General features: G+C 57.6%; 2 protein-coding genes across 10 annotated transcripts in view; one reads left to right on the top strand and one right to left on the bottom strand.

The window, feature by feature from the left end:
- The window catches only part of LOC144738151 (uncharacterized), a 43,074-nt gene extending 29,904 nt beyond the window's left edge, over positions 1-13,170 (bottom strand). For 3 of the 4 annotated variants that reach the window (XM_078621106.1, XM_078621105.1, XM_078621107.1), the window contains exons 1-2: positions 12,891-13,157; positions 11,580-11,648 (exon numbers count right to left, since the gene is read on the bottom strand). The gene's annotated coding sequence lies outside the window, so the exon portion shown is untranslated. Of the gene's footprint in view, positions 1-11,579; positions 11,649-12,890 lie in introns of all 4 variants that reach the window. The other variant, XM_078621108.1, reaches the window with a different exon arrangement.
- A 1,184-nt stretch (positions 13,171-14,354) lies between these two features.
- Positions 14,355-23,112, top strand: part of LOC144738153 (uncharacterized) — a 31,612-nt gene continuing 22,854 nt past the window's right edge. For 3 of the 6 annotated variants that reach the window (XM_078621116.1, XM_078621113.1, XM_078621112.1), the window contains exons 1-2: positions 14,355-14,613; positions 14,892-14,960. The gene's annotated coding sequence lies outside the window, so the exon portion shown is untranslated. The remainder of the gene's footprint in view (positions 14,614-14,891; positions 14,961-23,112) is intronic. The other 3 variants (XM_078621114.1, XM_078621117.1, XM_078621115.1) reach the window with 1 other exon arrangement.

Genomic DNA, 23,112 nt, shown 5'->3' with positions numbered 1-23,112 from the left:
CTGTGGGTGAGTGGTGAGTCTGTGGGTGAGTGCTGAGTCTGTGGGTGAGTTTGTGGGCGAGTGGTGAGTCTGTGGGTGAGTGGTGAGTCTGTGGGTGAGTCTGTGGGTGAGTGGTGAGTCCGTGGGTGAGTCTGTGGGCGAGTGGTGAGTCTGTGGGTGAGCGCTGATTCTGTGGGTGAGAGGTGAGTCTGTGGGTGAGTGCTGGGTCTGTGGGTGAGTGCTGAGTCTGTGGGTGAGCGCTGAGTCTGTGGGTGAGTGGTGAGTTTGTGGGCGAGTGGTGAGTCTGTGGTGAGTGGTGAGTCTGTGGGTGAGTGGTGAGTCTGTGGGTGAGTCTGTGGGCGAGTGGTGAGTCTGTGGGTGAGCGCTGATTCTGTGGGTGAGTGGTGAGTCTGTGCGTGAGTGGTGGGTCTGTGGGTGAGTGCTGGGTCTGTGGGTGAGTGCTGAGTCTGTGGGTGAGCGCTGAGTCTGTGGGTGAGCGGTGAGTCTGTGGGTGAGCGGTGAGTCTGTGGGTGAGTGGTGAGTCTGTGGGTGAGTGGTGAGTCCGTGGGTGAGTCTGTGGGCGAGTGGTGAGTCTGTGGGTGAGCGCTGATTCTGTGGGTGAGTGGTGAGTCTGTGGGTGAGTGGTGGGTCTGTGGGTGAGTGCTGGGTCTGTGGGTGAGTGCCGAGTCTGTGGGTGAGCGCTGAGTCTGTGGGTGAGTGGTGAGTCTGTGGGTGAGTGCTGAGTCTGTGGGTGAGTTTGTGGGCGAGTGGTGAGTCTGTGGGCGAGTGGTGAGTCTGTGGGTGAGTCTGTGGGCGAGTGGTGAGTCTGTGGGTGAGCGCTGATTCTGTGGGTGAGTGGTGAGTCTGTGGGTGAGTGCTGGGTCTGTGGGTGAGTGCTGAGTCTGTGGGTGAGCGCTGAGTCTGTGGGTGAGCGGTGAGTCTGTGGGTGAGTGGTGAGTCTGTGGGTGAGTGCTGAGTCTGTGGGTGAGTTTGTGGGCGAGTGGTGAGTCTGTGGGTGAGTGGTGAGTCTGTGGGTGAGTCTGTGGGTGAGTGGTGAGTCCGTGGGTGAGTCTGTGGGCGAGTGGTGAGTCTGTGGGTGAGCGCTGATTCTGTGGGTGAGTGCCGAGTCCTCGGGTGAGTGGCGAGTCTGTGGGTGAGTGGTGAGTGAGTCTGTGGGTGAGTGGTGGGTCTGTGGGGTGGGTGAGTGCTGGGTCTGTGGGTGAGTGGTGAGTCTGTGGGTGAGCGCTGATTCTGTGGGTGAGCGCTGAGTTTGTGGGTGAGTGGTGAGTCTGTAGGTGAGTGGTGAGTCTGTGGTGAGTGGTGAGTCTGTGGGTGAGTGGTGAGTCTGTGGGTGAGTGGTGAGTCCGTGGGTGAGTCTGTGGGCGAGTGGTGAGTCTGTGGATGAGCGCTGATTCTGTGGGTGAGTGGTGAGTCTGTGGGTGAGTGGTGGGTCTGTGGGTGAGTGCTGAGTCTGTGGGTGAGTGCCGAGTCTGTGGGTGAGTGCCGAGTCTGTCGGTGAGTGCCGAGTCTGTGGGTGAGTGCCGAGTCTGTGGGTGAGTGCCGAGTCTGTGGGTGAGTGCCGAGTCTGTGGGTGAGTGCCGAGTCTGTGGGTGAGTGCCGAGTCTGTGGGTGAGTGCCGAGTCTGTGGGTGAGTGCCGAGTCCTCGGGTGAGTGGCGAGTCTGTGGGTGAGTGGTGAGTGAGTCTGTGGGTGAGTGGTGCGTCTGTCGGTGAGTGGTGAGTCTGTGGGTGAGTTTGTGGGCGAGTGGTGAGTCTGTGGGTGAGTGGTGAGTCTGTGGGTGAGTGCTGAGTCTGTGGGTGAGTGGTGAGTCTGTGGGTGAGTGGTGCGTCTGTCGGTGAGTGGTGAGTCTGTGGGTGAGTCTGTGGGTGAATGGTGAGTCCGTGGGTGAGTCTGTGGGCGAGTGGTGAGTCTGTGGGTGAGCGCTGATTCTGTGGGTGAGTGGTGAGTCTGTGGGTGAGTGGTGAGTCTGTGGGTGAGTCTGTGGGTGAGTGGTGGGTCTGTGGGTGAGTGGTGAGTCTGTGGGTGTGTGGTGAGTCTGTGGGTGAGCGCTGAGTTTGTGGGTGAGTGGTGAGTCTGTGGGTGAGCGCTGAGTCTGTGGGCGAGTGCTGAGTCTGTGGGTGAGTGGTGAGTCTGTGGTGAGTGGTGAGTCTGTGGGTGAGTCTGTGGGTGAGTGGTGAGTCCGTGGGTGAGTCTGTGGGCGAGTGGTGAGTCTGTGGGTGAGCGCTGATTCTGTGGGTGAGTGGTGAGTCTGTGGGTGAGTGGTGGGTCTGTGGGTGAGTGCTGGGTCTGTGGGTGAGTGCTGAGTCTGTGGGTGAGCGCTGAGTCTGTGGGTGAGTGGTGAGTCTGTGGGTGAGTGGTGAGTCTGTGGGTGAGTGCTGAGTCTGTGGGTGAGTTTGTGGGCGAGTGGTGAGTCTGTGGGTGAGTGGTGAGTCTGTGGGTGAGTCTGTGGGTGAGTGGTGAGTCCGTGGGTGAGTCTGTGGGCGAGTGGTGAGTCTGTGGGTGAGCGCTGATTCTGTGGGTGAGTGGTGAGTCTGTGGGTGAGTGGTGGGTCTGTGGGGTGGGTGAGTGCTGGGTCTGGGGTGAGTGGTGAGCCTGTGGGTGAGCGCTGAGTCTGTGGGTGAGTGCTGAGTCTGTGGGTGAGTGGTGAGTCTGTGGTGAGTGGTGAGTCTGTGGGTGAGTGGTGAGTCTGTGGGTGAGTCTGTGGGTGAGTGGTGAGTCCGTGGGTGAGTCTGTGGGTGAGTGGTGAGTCTGTGGGTGAGCGCTGATTCTGTGGGTGAGTGGTGAGTCTGTGGGTGAGTGGTGGGTCTGTGGGTGAGTGCTTGGTCTGTGGGTGAGTGCTGAGTCTGTGGGTGAGTGCCGAGTCTGTGGGTGAGTGCCGAGTCTGTGGGTGAGCGGTGAGTCTGTGGGTGAGTGCCGAGTCTGTGGGTGAGTGCCGAGTCTGTGGGTGAGTGCCGAGTCCTCGGGTGAGTGGCGAGTCTGTGGGTGAGTGGTGAGTGAGTCTGTGGGTGAGTGGTGCGTCTGTCGGTGAGTGGTGAGTCTGTGGGTGAGTTTGTGGGCGAGTGGTGAGTCTGTGGGTGAGTGGTGAGTCTGTCGGTAAGTGGTGAGTCTGTGGGTGAGTGGTGAGTCTGTGGGTGAGTGCTGAGTCTGTGGATGAGTGGTGAGTCTGTGGGTGAGTGGTGCGTCTGTCGGTGAGTGGTGAGTCTGTGGGTGAGTCTGTGGGTGAATGGTGAGTCCGTGGGTGAGTCTGTGGGCGAGTGGTGAGTCTGTGGGTGAGCGCTGATTCTGTGGGTGAGTGGTGAGTCTGTGGGTGAGTGGTGAGTCTGTGGGTGAGTGGTGAGTCTGTGGGTGAGTCTGTGGGTGAGTGGTGGGTCTGTGGGTGAGTGGTGAGTCTGTGGGTGTGTGGTGAGTCTGTGGGTGAGTCTGTGGGTGAGCGCTGAGTTTGTGGGTGAGTGGTGAGTCTGTGGGTGAGCGCTGAGTCTGTGGGTGAGTGCTGAGTCTGTGGGTGAGTGGTGAGTCTGTGGTGAGTGGTGAGTCTGTGGTGAGTGGTGAGTCTGTGTGTGAGTGGTGAGTCTGTGGGTGAGTCTGTGGGTGAGTGGTGAGTCCGTGGGTGAGTCTGTGGGCGAGTGGTGAGTCTGTGGGTGAGCGCTGATTCTGTGGGTGAGTGGTGAGTCTGTGGGTGAGTGGTGAGTCTGTGGGTGAGTGCTGAGTCTGTGGGTGAGCGCTGAGTCTGTGGGTGAGTGGTGAGTCTGTGGGTGAGTGGTGAGTCTGTGGGTGAGTGCTGAGTCTGTGGGTGAGTTTGTGGGTGAGTGGTGAGTCTGTGGGTGAGTGGTGAGTCTGTGGGTGAGTCTGTGGGTGAGTGGTGAGTCCGTGGGTGAGTCTGCGGGCGAGTGGTGAGTCTGTGGGTGAGCGCTGATTCTGTGGGTGAGTGGTGAGTCTGTGGGTGAGTGGTGGGTCTGTGGGTGAGTGCTGGGTCTGTGGGTGAGTGCTGAGTCTGTGGGTGAGCACTGAGTCTGTGGGTGAGTGGTGAGTCTGTGGGTGAGTGGTGCGTCTGTCGGTGAGTGGTGAGTCTGTGGGTGAGTCTGTGGGTGAATGGTGAGTCCGTGGGTGAGTCTGTGGGCGAGTGGTGAGTCTGTGGGTGAGCGCTGATTCTGTGGGTGAGTGGTGAGTCTGTGGGTGAGTGGTGAGTCTGTGGGTGAGTGGTGAGTCTGTGAGTGAGTCTGTGGGTGAGTGGTGAGTGTGTGGGTGAGCGCTGAGTTTGTGGGTGAGTGGTGAGTCTGTGGGTGAGAGCTGAGTCTGTGGGTGAGTGCTGAGTCTGTGGGTGAGTGGTGGGTCTGTGGGTGAGTGCTGAGTCTGTGGGTGAGCGCTGAGTCTGTGGGTGAGTGGTGAGTCTGTGGGTGAGTGGTGAGTCTGTGGGTGAGTGGTGAGTCTGTGGGTGAGTGCTGAGTCTGTGGGTGAGTTTGTGGGCGAGTGGTGAGTCTGTGGGTGAGTGGTGAGTCTGTGGGTGAGCGGTGAGTCTGTGGGTGAGTGCCGAGTCTGTGGGTGAGTGCCGAGTCCTCGGGTGAGTGGCGAGTCTGTGGGTGAGTGGTGAGTGAGTCTGTGGGTGAGTGGTGCGTCTGTCGGTGAGTGGTGAGTCTGTGGGTGAGTTTGTGGGCGAGTGGTGAGTCTGTGGGTGAGTGGTGAGTCTGTCGGTAAGTGGTGAGTCTGTGGGTGAGTGGTGAGTCTGTGGGTGAGTGCTGAGTCTGTGGATGAGTGGTGAGTCTGTGGGTGAGTGGTGCGTCTGTCGGTGAGTGGTGAGTCTGTGGGTGAGTCTGTGGGTGAATGGTGAGTCCGTGGGTGAGTCTGTGGGCGAGTGGTGAGTCTGTGGGTGAGCGCTGATTCTGTGGGTGAGTGGTGAGTCTGTGGGTGAGTGGTGAGTCTGTGGGTGAGTCTGTGGGTGAGTGGTGGGTCTGTGGGTGAGTGGTGAGTCTGTGGGTGTGTGGTGAGTCTGTGGGTGAGTCTGTGGGTGAGCGCTGAGTTTGTGGGTGAGTGGTGAGTCTGTGGGTGAGCGCTGAGTCTGTGGGTGAGTGCTGAGTCTGTGGGTGAGTGGTGAGTCTGTGGTGAGTGGTGAGTCTGTGGTGAGTGGTGAGTCTGTGTGTGAGTGGTGAGTCTGTGGGTGAGTCTGTGGGTGAGTGGTGAGTCCGTGGGTAAGTCTGTGGGCAAGTGGTGAGACTGTGGGTGAGTGGTGAGTCTGTGGGTGAGTGGTGAGTCTGTGGGTGAGTGCTGAGTCTGTGGGTGAGCGCTGAGTCTGTGGGTGAGTGGTGAGTCTGTGGGTGAGTGCTGAGTCTGTGGGTGAGTTTGTGGGCGAGTGGTGAGTCTGTGGGTGAGTGGTGAGTCTGTGGGTGAGTCTGTGGGTGAGTGGTGAGTCCGTGGGTGAGTCTGCGGGCGAGTGGTGAGTCTGTGGGTGAGCGCTGATTCTGTGGGTGAGTGGTGAGTCTGTGGGTGAGTGGTGGGTCTGTGGGTGAGTGCTGGGTCTGTGGGTGAGTGCTGAGTCTGTGGGTGAGCACTGAGTCTGTGGGTGAGTGGTGAGTCTGTGGGTGAGTGGTGCGTCTGTCGGTGAGTGGTGAGTCTGTGGGTGAGTTTGTGGGCGAGTGGTGAGTCTGTGGGTGAGTGGTGAGTCTGTGGGTGAGTCTGTGGGTGAATGGTGAGTCCGTGGGTGAGTCTGTGGGCGAGTGGTGAGTCTGTGGGTGAGCGCTGATTCTGTGGGTGAGTGGTGAGTCTGTGGGTGAGTGGTGAGTCTGTGGGTGAGTGGTGAGTCTGTGAGTGAGTCTGTGGGTGAGTGGTGAGTGTGTGGGTGAGAGCTGAGTTTGTGGGTGAGTGGTGAGTCTGTGGGTGAGAGCTGAGTCTGTGGGTGAGTGCTGAGTCTGTGGGTGAGTGGTGAGTCCGTGGGTGAGTCTGTGGGCGAGTGGTGAGTCTGTGGGTGAGCGCTGATTCTGTGGGTGAGTGGTGAGTCTGTGGGTGAGTGGTGGGTCTGTGGGTGAGTGCTGAGTCTGTGGGTGAGCGCTGAGACTGTGGGTGAGTGGTGAGTCTGTGGGTGAGTGGTGAGTCTGTGGGTGAGTGCTGAGTCTGTGGTGAGTGGTGAGTCTGTGGGTGAGTGGTGAGTCTGTGGGTGAGTGGTGAGTCTGTGGGTGAGTGGTGAGTCTGTGGGTGAGTGGTGGGTCTGTGGGTGAGTGGTGAGTCCGTGGGTGAGTCTGTGGGCGAGTGGTGAGTCTGTGGGTGAGCGCTGATTCTGTGGGTGAGTGGTGAGTCTGTGGGTGAGTGGTGGGTCTGTGGGTGAGTGCTGAGTCTGTGGGTGAGCGCTGAGACTGTGGGTGAGTGGTGAGTCTGTGGGTGAGTGGTGAGTCTGTGGGTGAGTGCTGAGTCTGTGGTGAGTGGTGAGTCTGTGGGTGAGTGGTGAGTCTGTGGGTGAGTGGTGAGTCTGTGGGTGAGTGGTGAGTCTGTGGGTGAGTGGTGGGTCTGTGGGTGAGTGGTGAGTCCGTGGGTGAGTCTGTGGGCGAGTGGTGAGTCTGTGGGTGAGCGCTGATTCTGTGGGTGAGTGGTGAGTCTGTGGGTGAGTGGTGGGTCTGTGGGTGAGTGCTGGGTCTGTGGGTGAGTGCTGAGTCTGTGGGTGAGCGCTGAGTCTGTGGGTGAGTGGTGAGTCTGTGGGTGAGTGGTGAGTCTGTGGGTGAGTGCTGAGTCTGTGGGTGAGTTTGTGGGCGAGTGGTGAGTCTGTGGGTGAGTGGCGAGTCTGTGAGTGAGTCTGTGGGTGAGTGGTGAGTCCGTGGGTGAGTCTGTGGGCGAATGGTGAGTCTGTGGGTGAGCGCTGATTCTGTGGGTGAGTGGTGAGTCTGTGGGTGAGTGGTGGGTCTGTGGGTGAGTGCTGAGTCTGTGGGTGAGCGCTGAGTCTGTGGGTGAGTGGTGAGTCTGTGGGTGAGTGGTGCGTCTGTCGGTGAGTGGTGAGTCTGTGGGTGAGTTTGTGGGCGAGTGGTGAGTCTGTGGGTGAGTGGTGAGTCTGTCGGTAAGTGGTGAGTCTGTGGGTGAGTGGTGAGTCTGTGGGTGAAAGCTGAGTCTGTGGGTGAGTGCTGAGTCTGTGGGTGAGTGGTGCGTCTGTCGGTGAGTGGTGAGTCTGTGGGTGAATGGTGAGTTTGTGGGTGAGTCTGTGGGCGAGTGGTGAGTCTGTGGGTGAGCGCTGATTCTGTGGGTGAGTGGTGAGTCTGTGGGTGAGTGGTGAGTCTGTGGGTGAGTGCTGAGTCTGTGGATGAGTGGTGAGTCTGTGGGTGAGTGGTGCGTCTGTCGGTGAGTGGTGAGTCTGTGGGTGAGTCTGTGGGTGAATGGTGAGTCCGTGGGTGAGTCTGTGGGCGAGTGGTGAGTCTGTGGGTGAGCGCTGATTCTGTGGGTGAGTGGTGAGTCTGTGGGTGAGTGGTGAGTCTGTGGGTGAGTCTGTGGGTGAGTGGTGGGTCTGTGGGTGAGTGGTGAGTCTGTGGGTGTGTGGTGAGTCTGTGGGTGAGTCTGTGGGTGAGCGCTGAGTTTGTGGGTGAGTGGTGAGTCTGTGGGTGAGCGCTGAGTCTGTGGGTGAGTGCTGAGTCTGTGGGTGAGTGGTGAGTCTGTGGTGAGTGGTGAGTCTGTGGGTGAGTCTGTGGGTGAGTGGTGAGTCCGTGGGTGAGTCTGTGGGCGAGTGGTGAGTCTGTGGGTGAGCGCTGATTCTGTGGGTGAGTGGTGAGTCTGTGGGTGAGTGGTGAGTCTGTGGGTGAGTGCTGAGTCTGTGGGTGAGCGCTGAGTCTGTGGGTGAGTGGTGAGTCTGTGGGTGAGTGGTGAGTCTGTGGGTGAGTGCTGAGTCTGTGGGTGAGTTTGTGGGTGAGTGGTGAGTCTGTGGGTGAGTGGTGAGTCTGTGGGTGAGTCTGTGGGTGAGTGGTGAGTCCGTGGGTGAGTCTGCGGGCGAGTGGTGAGTCTGTGGGTGAGCGCTGATTCTGTGGGTGAGTGGTGAGTCTGTGGGTGAGTGGTGGGTCTGTGGGTGAGTGCTGGGTCTGTGGGTGAGTGCTGAGTCTGTGGGTGAGCACTGAGTCTGTGGGTGAGTGGTGAGTCTGTGGGTGAGTGGTGCGTCTGTCGGTGAGTGGTGAGTCTGTGGGTGAGTTTGTGGGCGAGTGGTGAGTCTGTGGGTGAGTGGTGAGTCTGTCGGTAAGTGGTGAGTCTGTGGGTGAGTGGTGAGTCTGTGGGTGAGTGCTGAGTCTGTGGGTGAGTGGTGCGTCTGTCGGTGAGTGGTGAGTCTGTGGGTGAGTCTGTGGGTGAATGGTGAGTCCGTGGGTGAGTCTGTGGGCGAGTGGTGAGTCTGTGGGTGAGCACTGATTCTGTGGGTGAGTGGTGAGTCTGTGGGTGAGTGGTGAGTCTGTGAGTGAGTCTGTGGGTGAGTGGTGAGTGTGTGGGTGAGCGCTGAGTTTGTGGGTGAGTGGTGAGTCTGTGGGTGAGAGCTGAGTCTGTGGGTGAGTGCTGAGTCTGTGGGTGAGTGGTGGGTCTGTGGGTGAGTGCTGAGTCTGTGGGTGAGCGCTGAGTCTGTGGGTGAGTGGTGAGTCTGTGGGTGAGTGGTGAGTCTGTGGGTGAGTGCTGAGTCTGTGGGTGAGTTTGTGGGCGAGTGGTGAGTCTGTGGGTGAGTGGTGAGTCTGTGGGTGAGCGGTGAGTCTGTGGGTGAGTGCCGAGTCTGTGGGTGAGTGCCGAGTCCTCGGGTGAGTGGCGAGTCTGTGGGTGAGTGGTGAGTGAGTCTGTGGGTGAGTGGTGCGTCTGTCGGTGAGTGGTGAGTCTGTGGGTGAGTTTGTGGGCGAGTGGTGAGTCTGTGGGTGAGTGGTGAGTCTGTCGGTAAGTGGTGAGTCTGTGGGTGAGTGGTGAGTCTGTGGGTGAGTGCTGAGTCTGTGGATGAGTGGTGAGTCTGTGGGTGAGTGGTGCGTCTGTCGGTGAGTGGTGAGTCTGTGGGTGAGTCTGTGGGTGAATGGTGAGTCCGTGGGTGAGTCTGTGGGCGAGTGGTGAGTCTGTGGGTGAGCGCCGATTCTGTGGGTGAGTGGTGAGTCTGTGGGTGAGTGGTGAGTCTGTGGGTGAGTCTGTGGGTGAGTGGTGGGTCTGTGGGTGAGTGGTGAGTCTGTGGGTGTGTGGTGAGTCTGTGGGTGAGTCTGTGGGTGAGCGCTGAGTTTGTGGGTGAGTGGTGAGTCTGTGGGTGAGCGCTGAGTCTGTGGGTGAGTGCTGAGTCTGTGGGTGAGTGGTGAGTCTGTGGTGAGTGGTGAGTCTGTGGTGAGTGGTGAGTCTGTGTGTGAGTGGTGAGTCTGTGGGTGAGTCTGTGGGTGAGTGGTGAGTCCGTGGGTGAGTCTGTGGGCAAGTGGTGAGACTGTGGGTGAGCGCTGATTCTGTGGGTGAGTGGTGAGTCTGTGGGTGAGTGGTGAGTCTGTGGGTGAGTGCTGAGTCTGTGGGTGAGCGCTGAGTCTGTGGGTGAGTGGTGAGTCTGTGGGTGAGTGGTGAGTCTGTGGGTGAGTGCTGAGTCTGTGGGTGAGTTTGTGGGCGAGTGGTGAGTCTGTGGGTGAGTGGTGAGTCTGTGGGTGAGTCTGTGGGTGAGTGGTGAGTCCGTGGGTGAGTCTGCGGGCGAGTGGTGAGTCTGTGGGTGAGCGCTGATTCTGTGGGTGAGTGGTGAGTCTGTGGGTGAGTGGTGGGTCTGTGGGTGAGTGCTGGGTCTGTGGGTGAGTGCTGAGTCTGTGGGTGAGCACTGAGTCTGTGGGTGAGTGGTGAGTCTGTGGGTGAGTGGTGCGTCTGTCGGTGAGTGGTGAGTCTGTGGGTGAGTTTGTGGGCGAGTGGTGAGTCTGTGGGTGAGTGGTGAGTCTGTGGGTGAGTCTGTGGGTGAATGGTGAGTCCGTGGGTGAGTCTGTGGGCGAGTGGTGAGTCTGTGGGTGAGCGCTGATTCTGTGGGTGAGTGGTGAGTCTGTGGGTGAGTGGTGAGTCTGTGGGTGAGTGGTGAGTCTGTGAGTGAGTCTGTGGGTGAGTGGTGAGTGTGTGGGTGAGCGCTGAGTTTGTGGGTGAGTGGTGAGTCTGTGGGTGAGAGCTGAGTCTGTGGGTGAGTGCTGAGTCTGTGGGTGAGTGGTGAGTCCGTGGGTGAGTCTGTGGGCGAGTGGTGAGTCTGTGGGTGAGCGCTGATTCTGTGGGTGAGTGGTGAGTCTGTGGGTGAGTGGTGGGTCTGTGGGTGAGTGCTGAGTCTGTGGGTGAGCGCTGAGACTGTGGGTGAGTGGTGAGTCTGTGGGTGAGTGGTGAGTCTGTGGGTGAGTGCTGAGTCTGTGGTGAGTGGTGAGTCTGTGGGCGAGTGGTGAGTCTGTGGGTGAGTGGTGAGTCTGTGGGTGAGTGGTGAGTCTGTGGGTGAGTGGTGGGTCTGTGGGTGAGTGGTGAGTCCGTGGGTGAGTCTGTGGGCGAGTGGTGAGTCTGTGGGTGAGCGCTGATTCTGTGGGTGAGTGGTGAGTCTGTGGGTGAGTGGTGGGTCTGTGGGTGAGTGCTGGGTCTGTGGGTGAGTGCTGAGTCTGTGGGTGAGTGGTGAGTCTGTGGGTGAGTGGTGAGTCTGTGGGTGAGTGCTGAGTCTGTGGGTGAGTTTGTGGGCGAGTGGTGAGTCTGTGGGTGAGTGGCGAGTCTGTGAGTGAGTCTGTGGGTGAGTGGTGAGTCCGTGGGTGAGTCTGTGGGCGAATGGTGAGTCTGTGGGTGAGCGCTGATTCTGTGGGTGAGTGGTGAGTCTGTGGGTGAGTGGTGGGTCTGTGGGTGAGTGCTGAGTCTGTGGGTGAGCGCTGAGTCTGTGGGTGAGTGGTGAGTCTGTGGGTGAGTGGTGCGTCTGTCGGTGAGTGGTGAGTCTGTGGGTGAGTTTGTGGGCGAGTGGTGAGTCTGTGGGTGAGTGGTGAGTCTGTCGGTAAGTGGTGAGTCTGTGGGTGAGTGGTGAGTCTGTGGGTGAGTGCTGAGTCTGTGGGTGAGTGCTGAGTCTGTGGGTGAGTGGTGCGTCTGTCGGTGAGTGGTGAGTCTGTGGGTGAATGGTGAGTTTGTGGGTGAGTCTGTGGGCGAGTGGTGAGTCTGTGGGTGAGCGCTGATTCTGTGGGTGAGTGGTGAGTCTGTGGGTGAGTGGTGAGTCTGTGGGTGAGTCTGTGGGTGAGTGGTGAGTCTGTGGGTGAGTGGTGAGTCTGTGGGTGTGTGGTGAGTCTGTGGGTGAGCGCTGAGTTTGTGGGTGAGTGGTGAGTCTGTGGGTGAGCGCTGAGTCTGTGGGTGAGTGCTGAGTCTGTGGGTGAGTGGTGAGTCCGTGGGTGAGTCTGTGGGCGAGTGGTGAGTCTGTGGGCGAGTGGTGAGTCTGTGGGTGAGCGCTGATTCTGTGGGCGAGTGGTGAGTCTGTGGGTGAGTGCTGGGTCTGTGGGTGAGTGCTGAGTCTGTGGGTGAGCGCTGAGTCTGTGGGTGAGTGGTGAGTCTGTGGGTGAGTGCTGAGTCTGTGGTGAGTGGTGAGTCTGTGGGTGAGTGGTGAGTCTGTGGGTGAGTGCTGAGTCTGTGGCACTCTGTCGTGGATTCAACACAAACCGAGAAAGAGGTGCAGCCGGCTCCAACGTCCGCCCAACGTTCCGAGGGTCGACTTTGCTCCTTTTAATTCTGACAAACACAAAGACAGACGGGCGTATCGAGAGAGTCAACGCGAGGCCGGCGATTCGCGTTGAGGAGCAATTCCCCCGGGGTCGGATCTTGGCCGTGGAAATTCGGCAGCAGCTGGGCAACGCCGCACGGCGATTCCCGACGACGTCGGAGATTTGTTTGCGAAGTTAGAGCGCTCAAAGGCGAGTATCCTTATTTTGGCAAAAATAAAAACCGCACCGCACCGTCGGATTAACGCGAGACGGTCGGAGCGCGCTCGCTGGAAACGCGAAACGAAGCCGATTCCAAGCATCGGATCGTCGCGATCCTGCACCGCGGAAGATTCGGCACAAGACGAGGAACAAGTCGAGCCCCGTCTCGCGTCGGTGAGCGTTTAAAATGAGTTACCTATCGGGGGTTTAAGGCGATTACCCTTATTTTGGCACAACAACAAAAACGCCGCACCGGTGATCAACGCGAAACGAAGCCACTTCCCCAGCGTCATCTGAACGTCGCGATCCGGTACAAGACGGATGTCGGGCGAACGTTCAAAACGCGTCGACTCTGAGCGCTTTAACGTGATTACCCTTGAACACGTAGACTTACGCGACCAATATCCATAATATAGGTGTTTTGGGTTAGATCGCGTAAATATATAAATGTGTAGTTAAAACTCGCCACCACCCAACTAGTAAGGGTTGCCATGTAATTACAACTCGATTCACACGATGAAGTTGGTTGTAATTACTGGCGAAACGCCGTATTCAAGATTGTAAATGTTGTGGCTTGGCTCTCCAACACACAACCAGTGTGCTGTACTAGTACACTACAATATACACTACACTATACACTAGTGCTGTACTAGTACACTACACTATACACTAGTGCTGTACTAGTACACTACACTACTATACACTAGTGCTGTACTAGTACACTACACTATACACTAATATACACTAGTGCTGTACTAGTACACTACACTACTATACACTAGTGCTGTACTAGTACACTACACTATACACTGGTGCTGTACTAGTACACTACAATATACACTACACTACTATACACTAGTGGTGTACTGGTGACGAATTGGCCACGTTCTGTTTACATGACAACCCTTACTAGTTGGCTGTGTCGGGGTGGTGGCGGGTTTTAACGACACATTTATATATTTACGCGATCTAACCCAAAACAACTCTTATGGGTGATTACGCTTATTTTCTGACCCAACAAACAAAACACCGCTTGCAAGCCGCCTCTCACTTTGACGCGTCTCTCTCTCTTCCTTCGTCGCTCTCTCTCATCCCCTCCTTCCTTCTCCTTCGACCGCCGCTGCCACTTTTGTTCCTTCCTCCTCCTCCTTCCTCTCCTTCCGTTCTGTTCGTTCCCCCACTTTTCGCTCCGCTCCGCCAGCCACAAAGGAAACAACAATGGCCGCCGAAAGAGGGGGAGGAGGTGAGGGGGGAGATGGCGACCCCCCCCTCCGTATTGTAATGAGTGGTGGGGTACCCCTGACCAAGATGGCGGAAGGTTGACCATTGACGTAGATTCCGGTACGCGTTACCAATAGTGACGTGGAGATGGGGGCGGGGTTAATCCATATTCTTAGGTTTTTTCGGTAAAGTCACGTAGGTAAAACATCAAAATTAATGAAAATAAAATAAAACAAAAATCACGACGTTTCGGAGGCAACACAAGTCTCCGTCATCAGGTGGGACCGTCACAGCCGAATTAGCTGCATCAAGTGAGGCAATGATTCAAGATGTAATCCCTTATAAGCAAGTTGAAGGGGGGAGGAGAGGGGGGGGCTCATCAGAATGTGGTAGCCAATGAATGGAAACGTATCAGGAGGGAGGGAGGGAGGGGGGCGGGGCTGTCTTTGAGCGGGGCTGTCTTTGAGCCCCGCCCCCTCCCTCCTGATACGTTTCTATTCATTGGCTACCACATTCTGATGAGCCCCCCCCCTCTCCTCCCCCCTTCAACTTGCTTGTAAGGGATTACATCTTGAATCATTGCCTCACTTGATGCAGCTAATTCGGCTGTGACGGTCCCACCTGATGACGGAGACTTGTGTTGCCTCCGAAACGTCGTGATTTTTGTTTTATTTTATTTTAATTAATTTTGATGTTTTACCTACGTGACTTTACCGAAAAAACCTAAGAATATGAATCCTTGCAGTCACGAAAGCTTCAAATCTGGGGTTAATCCAGTTGGTGATGTTGAGTCCGGTCACGTGGTGGTTACCCATCCCCTACGTAAGATGGCGACCCCCCCCCCCCCGTATTGTCGTGAGGGAAGGGGCGGTACCCCTGACCAATATGGCGGAAGGCTGAAGTATGCCGTAGTTTTCGGTACACGTTAACAAAAGAGAGGTGGGGTGAGGATGGTGATGTTAATCCGGTTGTTGACGTAGCTACCGGTCACGTGGGGTTGCCCACCCCTTCGTAAGATGGTGACCCGTATTGCAGTGGGAAAAGGGGGGGGAGGTACCCCTGGCCAAGATGGCAGAAGGTTGAGGTCTGTCGTAAGTTTCGGTCCAAGTTCGCAATGGAGGGGTGAGGTCGGGTGGCGACCAGCGAAAATGACGTCATATCATAGCCATCTTGGATAGGGGTGAAGATGTTGAGGCCGCCATGTTGGGTGGGAGAGAGGAAGATATCGCCATCTTGGTTAGGGAGAGAGGTAAAGACGGAGACGTCGCCATCTTGGGTAGGGGAAAAGAGGAAGATAACAATCTTCCTCCTATCCAAGATGGCGACATAATCTTCCTCTGTCCTATCCAAGATGGCAACATCACCTTCCTCTCTCCGAAGTCAACAACCGGATTTTGGCTGGCAGAGCGGATCGAAAAGTGGGGGAACGAACAGAACGGAAGGAGAGGAAGGAGGAGGAAGGAACAAACGCGGCAGCGGCGGTCGAAGGAGAAGGAAGGAGGGGAAGAGAGAGACGAAGGAAGAGAGAGCGACGAAGGAAGAGACGCGTCAAAGTGAGACGTGGCTTGCAGGCGGTGTTTTTTTTGTTGGGTCAGAAAATAAGCGTAATCACCCATAATAGAGTTGTTTTTGCCAAAATCGTAAAATCGTCTTTGAGCGCTCTAACTTCGCAAACAAATCTCCGACGTCGTCGGGAATCGCCGTGCGGCGTTGCCCAGCTGCTGTCGAATTTCCACGGCCAAGATCCGACCCCGGGGGAATTGCTCCTAAACGCGAATCGCCGGCCTCGCGTGACTCTCTCTATACGCCCGTCTGTCTTTGTGTTTGTCAGAATTAAAAGGAGCAAAGTCGACCCTCGGAACGTTGGGCGAACGTTGGAGCCGGCTGCACCTCTTTCTCAGTTTGTGTTGAATCCACGGCAGAGTGCCACAGACTCACCACTCACCCACAGACTCACCACTCACCCACAGACTCACCACTCACCCACAGACTCACCACTTACCGACAGACTCACCACTTACCGACAGACTCACCACTCACCCACAGACTCACCACTCGCCCACAAACTCACTCACAGACTCACAAACTCACTCACAGACTCACCACTCACCCACAGACTCACCGATCACCCACAGACTCAGCGCTCACCCACAGACTCAGCGCTCACCCACAGACTCAGCGCTCACCCACAGATTCACCGCTCACCCACAGACTCACCACTCACCCACAGACTCACCACTCACCCACAGACTCACCACTCGCCCACAGACTCACCCACAGACTCACCACTCACCGACAGACTCACCACTCACCCACAGACTCACCACTCACCCACAGACTCACCACTCACCCACAGACTCAGCACTCACCCACAGACTCGCCACTCACCCACAGACTCGCCACTCACCCACAGATTCGCCACTGACCCACAGACTCACCACTCACCCACAGACTCACCACTCACCCACAGACTCACTAATCACCCACAGACTCACCACTCACCCACAGACTCACCACTCACCCACAGACTCACCACTCACCCACAGACTCAGCACTCACCCACAGACTCAGCACTCACCCACAGACTCACCACTCGCCCACAAACTCACCCACAGACTCACCACTCACCGACAGACGCACCACTCACCCACAGACTCACCACTCACCCACAGACTCAGCACTCACCCACAGACTCAGCACTCACCGACAGACGCACCACTCACCCACAGACTCACCACTCACCCACAGACTCAGCACTCACCCACAGACTCACCGCTCACCCACAGACTCAGCGCTCAACCACAGACTCACCACTCGCCCACAAACTGACCCACAGACTCAGCACTCACCCACAGACTCGGCACTTACCCACAGACTCACCCACAGACTCACCCACAGACTCACCCACAGACTCACCCACAGACTCAGCACTCACCCACAGACTCAGCACTCACCCACAGACTCAGCACTCACCCACAGACTCACCAATCACCCACAGACTCACCACTCACCCACAGACCCACCACTCACCCACAAACCCACCACTCACCCACTAACTCACCGCTCACCCACAGACTCACCGCTCACCCACAGACTCAGTGGTCACCCACAGACTCAACACTCACCCACAGACTCATCACTCACCCACAGACTCAGTGCTCACCCACAGACTCACCACTCACCCACAGACTCACCACTCACCCACAGACTCACCACTCACCCACAGACTCACCACTCACCCACAGATTCGGCACTCACCCACAGACTCAGCACTCACCCAAAGACTCGGCACTCACCCGCAGACTCACCACTCACCCACAGACTCGGCACTCACCCACAGACTCACCACTCACCCACAGACTCACCACTCACCCACAGACCCACCACTCACCCACAGACTCACCACTCACCCACAGACCCACCACTCACCCACAGACCCACCACTCACCCACTAACTCACCGCTCACCCACAGAATCACCGCTCACCCACAGACTCACCGCTCACCCACAGACTCACCACTCACCCACAGACTCACCGCTCACCCACAGACTCAGTGCTCACCCACAGACTCAACACTCACCCACAGACTCACCACTCACCCACAGACTCACCACTCACCCACAGACTCGGCACTCACCCACAGACTCGGCACTCACCCACAGACTCACCACTCACTCACAACTCACCCACAGACTCACTACTCACCCACAGACTCAACACTCACCCACAGACTCACCACTCACCCACAGACTCAACACTCACCCACAGACTCGGCACTCACCCACAGACTCGGCACTCACCCACAGACTCGGCACTCACCCACAGAATCACCCACAGACTCACCACTCACCAACAGACTCAGTGCTCACCCACAGACTCACCACTCACCCACAAACTCACCACTCACCCACAGACTCACCACTCACCCACAGACTCAACACTCGCCCACAGACTCACCACTCACCCACAGACTCGGCACTCACCCACAGACTCACCACTCACCCACAGACTCGGCACTCACCCACAGACTCAGCACTCACCCACAGACTCGGCACTCAACCGCAGACTCACCACTCACCCACAGACTCAGCACTCACCCACAGACTCAGCACTCACCCACAGACTCACCAATCACCCACAGACTCACCACTAACCCACAGACTCACCACTCACCCACAGACTCACCACTTACCCACAGACTCACCACTCACCCACAGACTCAGCACTCACCCACAGACTCACCACTCACCCACGGACTCAGCGCTCACCCACAGACTCGCCACTCGACCACAGACTCACCACTCACCCACAGACTCGGCACTCACCCATACACTCACCCACAGACTCACCACTCGCCCACAGACTCACCACTCACCCACAGACTCACCACTCACCCACAGACTCGGCACTCACCCACACACTCACCCACAGACTCACCACTCACCCACAGACTCACCACTCACCCAGAGACTCACCACTCACCCACAGACCCACCACTCACCCACAAACCCACCACTCACCCACTAACTCACCGCTCACCCACAGACTCACCGCTCACCCACAGACTCAGTGGTCACCCACAGACTCAACACTCACCCACAGACTCATCACTCACCCACAGACTCAGTGCTCACCCACAGACTCACCACTCACCCACAGACTCACCACTCACCCACAGACTCATCACTCACCCACAGACTCACCACTCACCCACAGACTCACCGCTCACCCACAGACTCAGCGCTCAACCACAGACTCACCACTCGCCCACAAACTGACCCACAGACTCAGCACTCACCCACAGACTCGGCACTTACCCACAGACTCACCCACAGACTCACCCACAGACTCACCCACAGACTCACCCACAGACTCACCCACAGACTCACCCACAGACTCACCACTCACCCACAGACTCAGCACTCACCCACAGACTTAGCACTCACCCACAGACTCAGCACTCACCCACAGACTCACCAATCACCCACAGACTCACCACTCACCCACAGACCCACCACTCACCCACAAACCCACCACTCACCCACTAACTCACCGCTCACCCACAGACTCACCGCTCACCCACAGACTCAGTGGTCACCCACAGACTCAACACTCACCCACAGACTCATCACTCACCCACAGACTCAGTGCTCACCCACAGACTCACCACTCACCCACAGACTCACCACTCACCCACAGACTCACCACTCACCCACAGACTCACCACCCACCCACAGACTCACCACTCACCCACAGACTTGGCACTCACCCACAGACTCAGCACTCACCCAAAGACTCGGCACTCACCCACAGACTCACCACTCACCCACAAACTCACCACTCACCCACAGACTCACCACTCACCCACAGACTCACCACTCACCCACAGACCCACCACTCACCCACAGACTCACCACTCACCCACAGACCCACCACTCACCCACAGACCCACCACTCACCCACTAACTCACCGCTCACCCACAGACTCACCGCTCACCCACAGACTCACCGCTCACCCACAGACTCACCGCTCACCCACAGACTCACAGCTCACCCACAGACTCAGTGCTCACCCACAGACTCAACACTCACACACAGACTCACCACTCACCCACAGACTCACTACTCACCCACAGACTCAACACTCACCCACAGACTCACCACTCACCCACAGACTCAACACTCACCCACAGACTCGGCACTCACCCACAGACTCGGCACTCACCCACAGACTCGGCACTCACTCACAGTCTCACCACTCACCTACAGAATCACCCACAGACTCACCACTCACCAACAGACTCAGTGCTCACCCACAGACTCACCACTCACCCACAGACTCACCACTCACCCACAGACTCACCACTCACCCACAGACTCAACACTCGCCCACAGACTCACCACTCACCCACAGACTCGGCACTCACCCACAGACTCACCACTCACCCACAGACTCGGCACTCACCCACAGACTCAGCACTCACCCACAGACTCGGCACTCAACCGCAGACTCACCACTCACCCACAGACTCAGCACTCACCCACAGACTCAGCACTCACCCACAGACTCACCAATCACCCACAGACTCACCACTCACCCACAGACTCACCACTCACCCACAGACTCACCACTCACCCACAGACTCAGCACTCACCCACAGACTCACCGCTCACCCACAGACTCAGCGCTCAACCACAGACTCACCACTCGCCCACAAACTGACCCACAGACTCAGCACTCACCCACAGACTCGGCACTTACCCACAGACTCACCCACAGACTCACCCACAGACTCACCCACAGACTCAGCACTCACCCACAGACTCAGCACTCACCCACAGACTCAGCACTCACCCACAGACTCACCAATCACCCACAGACTCACCACTCACCCACAGACCCACCACTCACCCACAAACCCACCACTCACCCACTAACTCACCGCTCACCCACAGACTCACCGCTCACCCACAGACTCAGTGGTCACCCACAGACTCAACACTCACCCACAGACTCATCACTCACCCACAGACTCACCACTCACCCACAGACTCACCACTCACCCACAGACTCACCACCCACCCACAGACTCACCACTCACCCACAGACTTGGCACTCACCCACAGACTCAGCACTCACCCAAAGACTCGGCACTCACCCACAGACTCACCACTCACCCACAAACTCACCACTCACCCACAGACTCACCACTCACCCACAGACTCACCACTCACCCACAGACCCACCACTCACCCACAGACTCACCACTCACCCACAGACCCACCACTCACCCACAGACCCACCACTCACCCACTAACTCACCGCTCACCCACAGACTCACCGCTCACCCACAGACTCACCGCTCACCCACAGACTCACCGCTCACCCACAGACTCACAGCTCACCCACAGACTCAGTGCTCACCCACAGACTCAACACTCACACAAAGACTCACCACTCACCCACAGACTCACTACTCACCCACAGACTCAACACTCACCCACAGACTCACCACTCACCCACAGACTCAACACTCACCCACAGACTCGGCACTCACCCACAGACTCGGCACTCACCCACAGACTCGGCACTCACTCACAGTCTCACCACTCACCTACAGAATCACCCACAGACTCACCACTCACCAACAGACTCAGTGCTCACCCACAGACTCACCACTCACCCACAGACTCACCACTCACCCACAGACTCACCACTCACCCACAGACTCAACACTCGCCCACAGACTCACCACTCACCCACAGACTCGGCACTCACCCACAGACTCACCACTCACCCACAGACTCGGCACTCACCCACAGACTCAGCACTCACCCACAGACTCGGCACTCAACCGCAGACTCACCACTCACCCACAGACTCAGCACTCACCCACAGACTCAGCACTCACCCACAGACTCACCAATCACCCACAGACTCACCACTCACCCACAGACTCACCACTCACCCACAGACTCACCACTCACCCACAGACTCAGCACTCACCCACAGACTCACCGCTCACCCACAGACTCAGCGCTCAACCACAGACTCACCACTCGCCCACAAACTGACCCACAGACTCAGCACTCACCCACAGACTCGGCACTTACCCACAGACTCACCCACAGACTCACCCACAGACTCACCCACAGACTCAGCACTCACCCACAGACTCAGCACTCACCCACAGACTCAGCACTCACCCACAGACTCACCAATCACCCACAGACTCACCACTCACCCACAGACCCACCACTCACCCACAAACCCACCACTCACCCACTAACTCACCGCTCACCCACAGACTCACCGCTCACCCACAGACTCAGTGGTCACCCACAGACTCAACACTCACCCACAGACTCATCACTCACCCACAGACTCAGTGCTCACCCACAGACTCACCACTCACCCACAGACTCACCACTCACCCACAGACTCACCACTCACCCACAGACTCACCACTCACCCACAGATTCGGCACTCACCCACAGACTCAGCACTCACCCAAAGACTCGGCACTCACCCGCAGACTCACCACTCACCCACAGACTCGGCACTCACCCACAGACTCACCACTCACCCACAGACTCACCACTCACCCACAGACCCACCACTCACCCACAGACTCACCACTCACCCACAGACCCACCACTCACCCACAGACCCACCACTCACCCACTAACTCACCGCTCACCCACAGACTCACCGCTCACCCACAGACTCACCGCTCACCCACAGACTCACCACTCACCCACAGACTCACCGCTCACCCACAGACTCAGTGCTCACCCACAGACTCAACACTCACCCACAGACTCACCACTCACCCACAGACTCACCACTCACCCACAGACTCGGCACTCACCCACAGACTCGGCACTCACCCACAGACTCACCACTCACTCACAACTCACCCACAGACTCACTACTCACCCACAGACTCAACACTCACCCACAGACTCACCACTCACCCACAGACTCAACACTCACCCACAGACTCGGCACTCACCCACAGACTCGGCACTCACCCACAGACTCGGCACTCACCCACAGAATCACCCACAGACTCACCACTCACCAACAGACTCAGTGCTCACCCACAGACTCACCACTCACCCACAAACTCACCACTCACCCACAGACTCACCACTCACCCACAGACTCAACACTCGCCCACAGACTCACCACTCACCCACAGACTCGGCACTCACCCACAGACTCACCACTCACCCACAGACTCGGCACTCACCCACAGACTCAGCACTCACCCACAGACTCGGCACTCAACCGCAGACTCACCACTCACCCACAGACTCAGCACTCACCCACAGACTCAGCACTCACCCACAGACTCACCAATCACCCACAGACTCACCACTAACCCACAGACTCACCACTCACCCACAGACTCACCACTTACCCACAGACTCACCACTCACCCACAGACTCAGCACTCACCCACAGACTCACCACTCACCCACGGACTCAGCGCTCACCCACAGACTCGCCACTCGACCACAGACTCACCACTCACCCACAGACTCGGCACTCACCCATACACTCACCCACAGACTCACCACTCGCCCACAGACTCACCACTCACCCACAGACTCACCACTCACCCACAGACTCGGCACTCACCCACACACTCACCCACAGACTCACCACTCACCCACAGACTCACCACTCACCCAGAGACTCACCACTCACCCACAGACCCACCACTCACCCACAAACCCACCACTCACCCACTAACTCACCGCTCACCCACAGACTCACCGCTCACCCACAGACTCAGTGGTCACCCACAGACTCAACACTCACCCACAGACTCATCACTCACCCACAGACTCAGTGCTCACCCACAGACTCACCACTCGCCCACAAACTGACCCACAGACTCAGCACTCACCCACAGACTCGGCACTTACCCACAGACTCACCCACAGACTCACCCACAGACTCACCCACAGACTCACCCACAGACTCACCCACAGACTCACCACTCACCCACAGACTCAGCACTCACCCACAGACTTAGCACTCACCCACAGACTCAGCACTCACCCACAGACTCACCAATCACCCACAGACTCACCACTCACCCACAGACCCACCACTCACCCACAAACCCACCACTCACCCACTAACTCACCGCTCACCCACAGACTCACCGCTCACCCACAGACTCAGTGGTCACCCACAGACTCAACACTCACCCACAGACTCATCACTCACCCACAGACTCAGTGCTCACCCACAGACTCACCACTCACCCACAGACTCACCACTCACCCACAGACTCACCACTCACCCACAGACTCACCACCCACCCACAGACTCACCACTCACCCACAGACTTGGCACTCACCCACAGACTCAGCACTCACCCAAAGACTCGGCACTCACCCACAGACTCACCACTCACCCACAAACTCACCACTCACCCACAGACTCACCACTCACCCACAGACTCACCACTCACCCACAGACCCACCACTCACCCACAGACTCACCACTCACCCACAGACCCACCACTCACCC

Source organism: Lampetra planeri, chromosome 78, assembly GCF_965212315.1.
Source record: "Lampetra planeri chromosome 78, kcLamPlan1.2.h2, whole genome shotgun sequence".
Lineage (NCBI taxonomy): Eukaryota > Metazoa > Chordata > Hyperoartia > Petromyzontiformes > Petromyzontidae > Lampetra > Lampetra planeri.
Note: the sequence above shows the minus strand (reverse complement) of the source record. Positions and strands in the feature narration are given on the sequence as shown.